General features: G+C 32.0%; 1 pseudogene; it reads left to right on the top strand.

The window, feature by feature from the left end:
• The first annotated feature begins 42 nt into the window (after nucleotides 1–42).
• Nucleotides 43–2,216, top strand: LOC110022065 (annotated as a pseudogene).
• Nucleotides 2,217–6,810: the final 4,594 nt, after the last annotated feature.

The raw sequence follows: 6,810 nt of genomic DNA, 5'->3' as shown, positions 1-6,810 counted from the left end.
CATTGTTTATTCAAATTAAATGTAGTATATAATTGGCACATGATGGTGCTGTACAACTTTGTGCTCATATCAAATGGAAAAGGTGTCAAAAACTGATTCTATTTGTCATTGCGACTCAAAACCGACTCAATAAATTCAGGATCTGGTTGAACTAATTAATTTTCATGTTGGGTTTTAGTAAAAAATATTATAAAATGATTAGCTAAAATCGGAAATGACTTGAATTTGACCATTCAACACAAAATTGACTGGAACTTGATTTGAAATTGACCCAAATAGCTATTTTGTATATATTAAATGAGTTGTGTGGGTCGAGTTCTGGTCAGCCAGGTTGAAGGAGTGTCGGGTTCAAGTTAGATTTTCTGACCCATTTAAAATTTAGGATGTGTTCGGGTCAATTTCAGGTTCAAGCTAAACTCAACACGTGAGCCCGATTTAACACCCCTAATATGCAACCATGTACTATGATGCTCCACACATTCATAAAGTAACTTAGTCTACATGAAACAATTCCATTCTTTTTTCTCGTTCTTATTCTCGTTTTTCTTAAATTTGCACTTGTAGGTGCGGAGCTTCCTTGTACGATGATTGTTCGAACAAAAAGATGGAACGTATTAGATTTCTCAGCATGGGGTGTGAAGTCATAATCTAGAAAAAATTCATGAACCGGGTGAAGTTAATCAATATAAGTGTGATAAAGATAATGATATGGTTGGGAAAATGGAACTTCTATTATACTTGTTTTTTAGTGGATTTTAATTGTATACCACCGTAAGATGCATTTGTTGAAGCTTGAATGACCATGGACAAACTTTCAACTCTTTGGCTTGCCTTGGGATAGATTTTTTATTTCTAAAATTAAAGAAGTCTTTTCTTAGAATGCATATTCAAGAATGTTAAGAGAAAAACATCTTAAACTGTTCTTTGAAGCAATGAGCACCACATTATTTGAAATATTATCTGAAAAATTCTATGAGAGGGTGAAAAATGAGAGCATTATGTTGAAAAATTCAAAAAGCTTTGATTTTTATTAAGATTGTGTAATATTGGAAGGTGAATCTGTGCCTATAAAGCCAATTTAGTTATCTTTGCTACTAGCTTCAAGGATGATCAAAAGCTTCGAAATATTTTAAAATCACCCTCACTTCAAGAGATTGTGATAGGTTCATTAGAAAATACCTTTCCACTTTATAGGTATATTTCGAATGACTAAAAGTTCATATTAATATAATGAGTGCACTCATAGTAATATTTTGAAATGTATGACTTGTATGGATATAAACACTGTTTAAGTTTTAGTTAGCACAGTCCATAGAGGTTGTTTGGCTTGACTCGTTAAGCAAACAAGTCTATTTAGATTTGATTAGTTAAATTATTAAGTCCAATATGAATTATTCATGATCATGTAATAAATTTAAAAATCATAAATAAATTATGAATCTATATGTTTTCATCCACATACATACATATAAAAATGTTTGAAAATGAAAACACCCACACACACACATGCATGTGAACACACGCACACACATATGCATGTGAACGCACGCACACATAAATTTTAAGTAACATGATCAAGTATTTGTGAGCCGGACACCATCAAATGATGCTTTGGTTGTGTTTTAAGATGGCCAAATCTATTGTTCTCAATAAAAATTCAATTATTTTTATATCCATCATAATTAAAATAGAAGTATGATATCTTGACATAATTGTTACTGTATATAAAAATTAATATGCCTTAAGATTTTCTTCTTTAGTTAAATTTGTTTAAAAAGGTGTTTATATATGATGTTGTCAAATTTATGATGTTAAACTTTTAACATTTCAACTTTATTAACTCATTTATGTGTGATAGAGAATGTATACATCCAAGAATTCCTCAAATGGCCGTAATCGGATACTCAAAGAGCATAGCCAACTTATATACATCGGAAATTAGGGCGATGTGGCTAGCATGTTTTCTTGACGGTGGATTTTGTCTTCCGAGCATAAAATTAATGGAGGAAGATGTGAAGGAATGGGATAAATACATGAAGGAATATAGTCACGAGCATTACAGAAGATCAAGTATAGGAGCGATACATATATGGTACAATGATCAGCTTTGTAAGGACATGGGTTGTAATCCAAAGAGAAAAAAATGGTTTTTGTCGGAATTGTTTGTGCCTTATGGACCTAATGATTATGTTGGGCTGGGCACTAAAGTTGAGTGATGAGATCTCCATAACTTTATTGTAAGGAGCCAAAAATAATGTGATCTGCAGACATCAATAATATTTATTTTGTTGTCTTAACTCCTAAGCTTTAATGAAAGTTTATTTTATATGATATTAATATGTTTAATTAATATTTAGTTATTAATTAAAAAATTACTAATTAAATTAAGATAAATTTTGATTAATGTTTTTCTTAATTATTATTGCTTAATTTAAGAAAGTAATTAAATAATATAAATTTAAATCACAAATTATATTAAATTGTTTGAATTAATACTTTTTTAGTTAAATAATATTAGTAATCTAAAATCCTGCTCTTTAATTTATTACAGTAGAAACCAGATGTTAACTTACCCACATACTCAAACGCCATTCCTTGATCCCTTCCATCCTCCACCACACATTCATTATAGCGAGCCACTGCTACATCAATGGCTCTACGTCCATGGGAGTCAACAGGAAACCACGGTGGAAATCACACCTTCTTTAACTTATAGACATACTTTACGCATCCTTCATCGCAAAGCCACCGACTTCCATCCTCTTGACCCACTTCTTCTCTTCCTCTCTTCCACCGTCTCTCCAGCTTCTACCACTAGCGGTGCCATGGCAGACTGGTTCGTTGGTCCAGTCATGGATAAGCTCATCAACGCTTGCTCTGATTACCTGCAAGATCAGTAATACAGATGGCAGACAGGCATGAAGGAGGAGCCCGAAAGGCTGCGAGAGAACCACCCCAAGAACCGAGCTGTCGTCTTTGATTACACCCGAGCACAGATTACAGATTGACAGCTCGCAACCCGGCTCTCAACAGATGGATATGGCAGCTACGAGATGCCATCGATGAGGCAGATAATGTTCTGGATGACTTCGAGTACATGAAGCTTGAAGAAGAACAACAGGAGCTGAACATTGAGGAAAAAAAGGAGCATTTTTCATTCACCAGATTATCTTCGGAGCCTGCTCGCAAACTTTGTAGAGTCTGCGAACAAGCTCTCAAAAAGGATTCCAACTTGGAGAGACTGGATGCAGTTGGGAAGAAACTTGATAAAGTTTCAGCTGAGGTCAGCACTTTCCTTCCTCTCATCGAAAACCCAAAGCAGGAGCATCAAGAGCTCGAGCTTCAGCTGAGCAAAGATCGTGTAACAAGATGCTTGCCTAAAAATGATACCAATCGAGGGAGTTTATTATGTGGGTTGGGGGTGCGGGGGCAACGCCTCACCGTATGGTACAGAGGTAGTTTGGTAATTACATATTGTACTCCAGGGTTATATATAGGTATGTTTGTAGTCCTAAGATTTTATGATGTATCTTGTACTCTTTTCTGCATTGAGAAAGGAACAGTTGTCGCTCTGCTCCCGAGAGCGTAGGCATCTTTATCGAACGTCGTTAAATCTCTTCGTGTTCTTTGGATTTGTTTGGATTTCTATTTTGTTTGCTCTAAATTCTCAACAAATGGTATGAGAGAGGAGTTTTAGGGCAGAGCAGAAAATTTTCGTCAAAATCAATCCGAGTGAGACCAGTGGACCTTTATATGTTTTCATCAAAATCATTTAATTTTTCATGCATGTGAAGTTTACTTTGGCAAGCAAAAGCAATGATGTTGTGAAAGAGATTTTTGTTTTCTTAAATATATTTTTGTAAAGTAATATAGTCCACAGGCAAATTACTCTATTCAGACTAGGACTACCAGCAACCTAAGAGTGTCAGGAGCATCTCCCACTAAACGTCAGTGAATTGTATCATCAGTCATATCCTCTCTCTTTGTTGAGTTCCAAAATCTCACTTTAACACACATAAGCAATGTCGTCATCGCCCTTGCCACCTTGACCTCTGACTAACACAAGCGCGATGATCCATATGTGGCAAAAAATATCCTCAGTTTCTTACAACGGTCTAAATACCTTATCCAAGACTTAAATCCTTGAGCATTGGGTATATCTGTAGGATAAGTAGTGTAGGGTATTTCATTGGAATCAGTGTTTTAACGAGTCTTGAGATATATCTTGGTGTATCCCTAAATTTTTTTTATGGATGCTTTTCTTCTACAAAGCATAATAGGTATGAGTGTTTGTTAAAGTGTTCATAAGGCTATAAAGTGCTCGGGGAGTGACCCTATACGTCTTTTAGAATCTTTTGAGTCACCTAGGGTTCGTGCACACTTACTATTTTGTTGAATTGGTCACTCATAGTTAATTTAGTTGTACTGTTTTAACTTGTGCTCAGTGAACTTTTAATGTTTTAATTGACCCATGAATGGGATAACATTCATTTGATGTTTCACTTAAAAATTATGTGGGTCAACATCCTTGAAGGCAAGCTAAGTTGTTAAGGGATCTTTACTCTTTCAACTGCAATTGAGCATGTAGTGTTTGACAAGTGTTCATGATTGATTGTTTTATCCTTTCTAAACCTCATTAGATGATGTTGGATCGAGTCTAGTCCACTAACAAGCCCTTAAGTTTTTGTGGGTAGATTTGTAATTTTTTAAAAAAAGATTAAATGAGATGAGGAAAAATTCAAATCCACAAAAGCTAAATAATGATGTTTTTCAAAAATTAATTAAAGATTACTCATTTCAACAAAGTTATACTCAAATTGATGACTAAATATCTAAAGGATAAGAACCTAGAGATGCTAGAAAAAGTCTAACCCAAGTCTAAATGAGTCGAAAATCAAACACCTGAAGTACATTTGAAAGCCTTGAAACATTAATCAAATGATTAAACAATCCCCAAATTTTGCAAGCTTATAATCAAATCAAGTGAATCAATGAAAGTAATCCAATGAGTCTAGCATCATTTAAATTCAAAATTCTCAGGACATATAAATCTAAAAGAAAAATCTACAATTAAGAAAATCAACAAAACCCTCAATGGAGTGGTTTAGTATTTCGATTAAATTAATTAAAGTTGCTCCAATAAATTTATAACACATTTTCTAACATATAGTAGGTCTGAGAGTAAGCTCAAAGTGTAGTTTAGTATTCTTGAAGAAAGATTTAAGTCAAGTACCACCAACAATTGTCGTGGATTTCTGCTGGTGGCAGTTGTACCCCAAATACGATCATATGATTGTTGTAGCTCGACTATTATTTCCCGATTTTTATTATCTAAACATTGTAACGTGATCAACATTCGTGTTTATCAATTTCTGTTGCAGGAATAAAATGATAGGTATTCATATTTTTGTAAATCCATCTTCTTCAATCGGAGAGAAGGTAGAGAGAACAGAGATTCAATAAGTTCAAATATATAATGGATAATTTTGATTGGGCTAGGCTATATAATTCTTATTTTTTTTTTTCAAGCTTTTTACATAAATACCCTACTAACACATATCACTTTTATTTGTTTATTTGATATTTTTATTGAACTAAAACTTATTTTTTTCATGTCATTGACATCTGTTATGCACAACAAATATATTAAAAGATAATTTGATATTATTAAAAAATAAAATTATATTTATACAACTATTAAATAAGATGCAATTTATTTAATAGATATTCTTTTTTATTATGAAAATAAAAGGAAATAAAATGAAAATTATACATTTAGCAATTAAGTGTCCATGTAATTTCAATTAAATATCTCTTGATAATAATAATAATAATAACTAACCTAAAAATATCATTCTTATTACTATCATAAAATAATAATAATAATTTTGTGGTAATTATTATTATTATATTATCGTTATTTTATGATATAAGTTTAGATCTATACCATTTAATAAAGCCAAAAATTGAATTAAAAAAAAAGAATTCATAAAATTGAATAAAATAAAATTGGCACCTTCTTTATAATTTAATAATAATAAATAAATAATATTAATTCATATAAGTCAAGCCTAAAAATATTTACAAAATGTTTTGATCATATCTAATAATTAATTTATGCAGAGCAATTTTTTTATTTGACTTTTAAATGTCTTATTTTATATACTACATTAAATTCGTTGTTTCAAACGCTACCTTCAATATTTCAGACTTTTTATGTATATTTTCAAAAGGATCATTTCATCAATGGGTCACAGGCGATTATTATGTGTGGACAGTTCACGCAGTTTGCGTGCACTGTTCACTATGATTAAAAAAAATTAAAAGTGAGACCTACTGACATACACTTTTTTGTAAAATGAGTGTTTTTATTGGTTCACCACACACATTTCTTCGTGCGGTAAACGCACACAATAATTTTTTCACTGACAACTTAAAATCGACCGAATTCTAAATGCCAAGATTTTCTTCACCCCACATTCGCCCAAAAAAAAAAGACTCGATATATTTTTAAAAATATAATAAATCTAATTATTAAAGAGAAAAATGATTAAAAAAACTTTAAATTATTTTCAATTACATTTATTTTTAAAAAGACAATTTTGTAATGTATTATATGATATTAAAGAGTTTAGTATTCTATAAATGAACCAAATCGTTCAAATGTTTGAGAGCATGATATGCCGCCGACACTATTATAAGGGTGCACACGAGTCTAATAACTTATTCAATTATGTTATTGTGAACTTGCTTTTGCATACAAGTTGGCATGCATCTTTGTTGCTTTCATTATGTGCACTCCACACATGC

Source organism: Phalaenopsis equestris, unplaced genomic scaffold, assembly GCF_001263595.1.
Source record: "Phalaenopsis equestris unplaced genomic scaffold, ASM126359v1 Scaffold000167, whole genome shotgun sequence".
Classification (NCBI taxonomy): Eukaryota; Viridiplantae; Streptophyta; class Magnoliopsida; order Asparagales; family Orchidaceae; genus Phalaenopsis; species Phalaenopsis equestris.
This window is presented reverse-complemented; position numbering and strand designations above follow the sequence as displayed.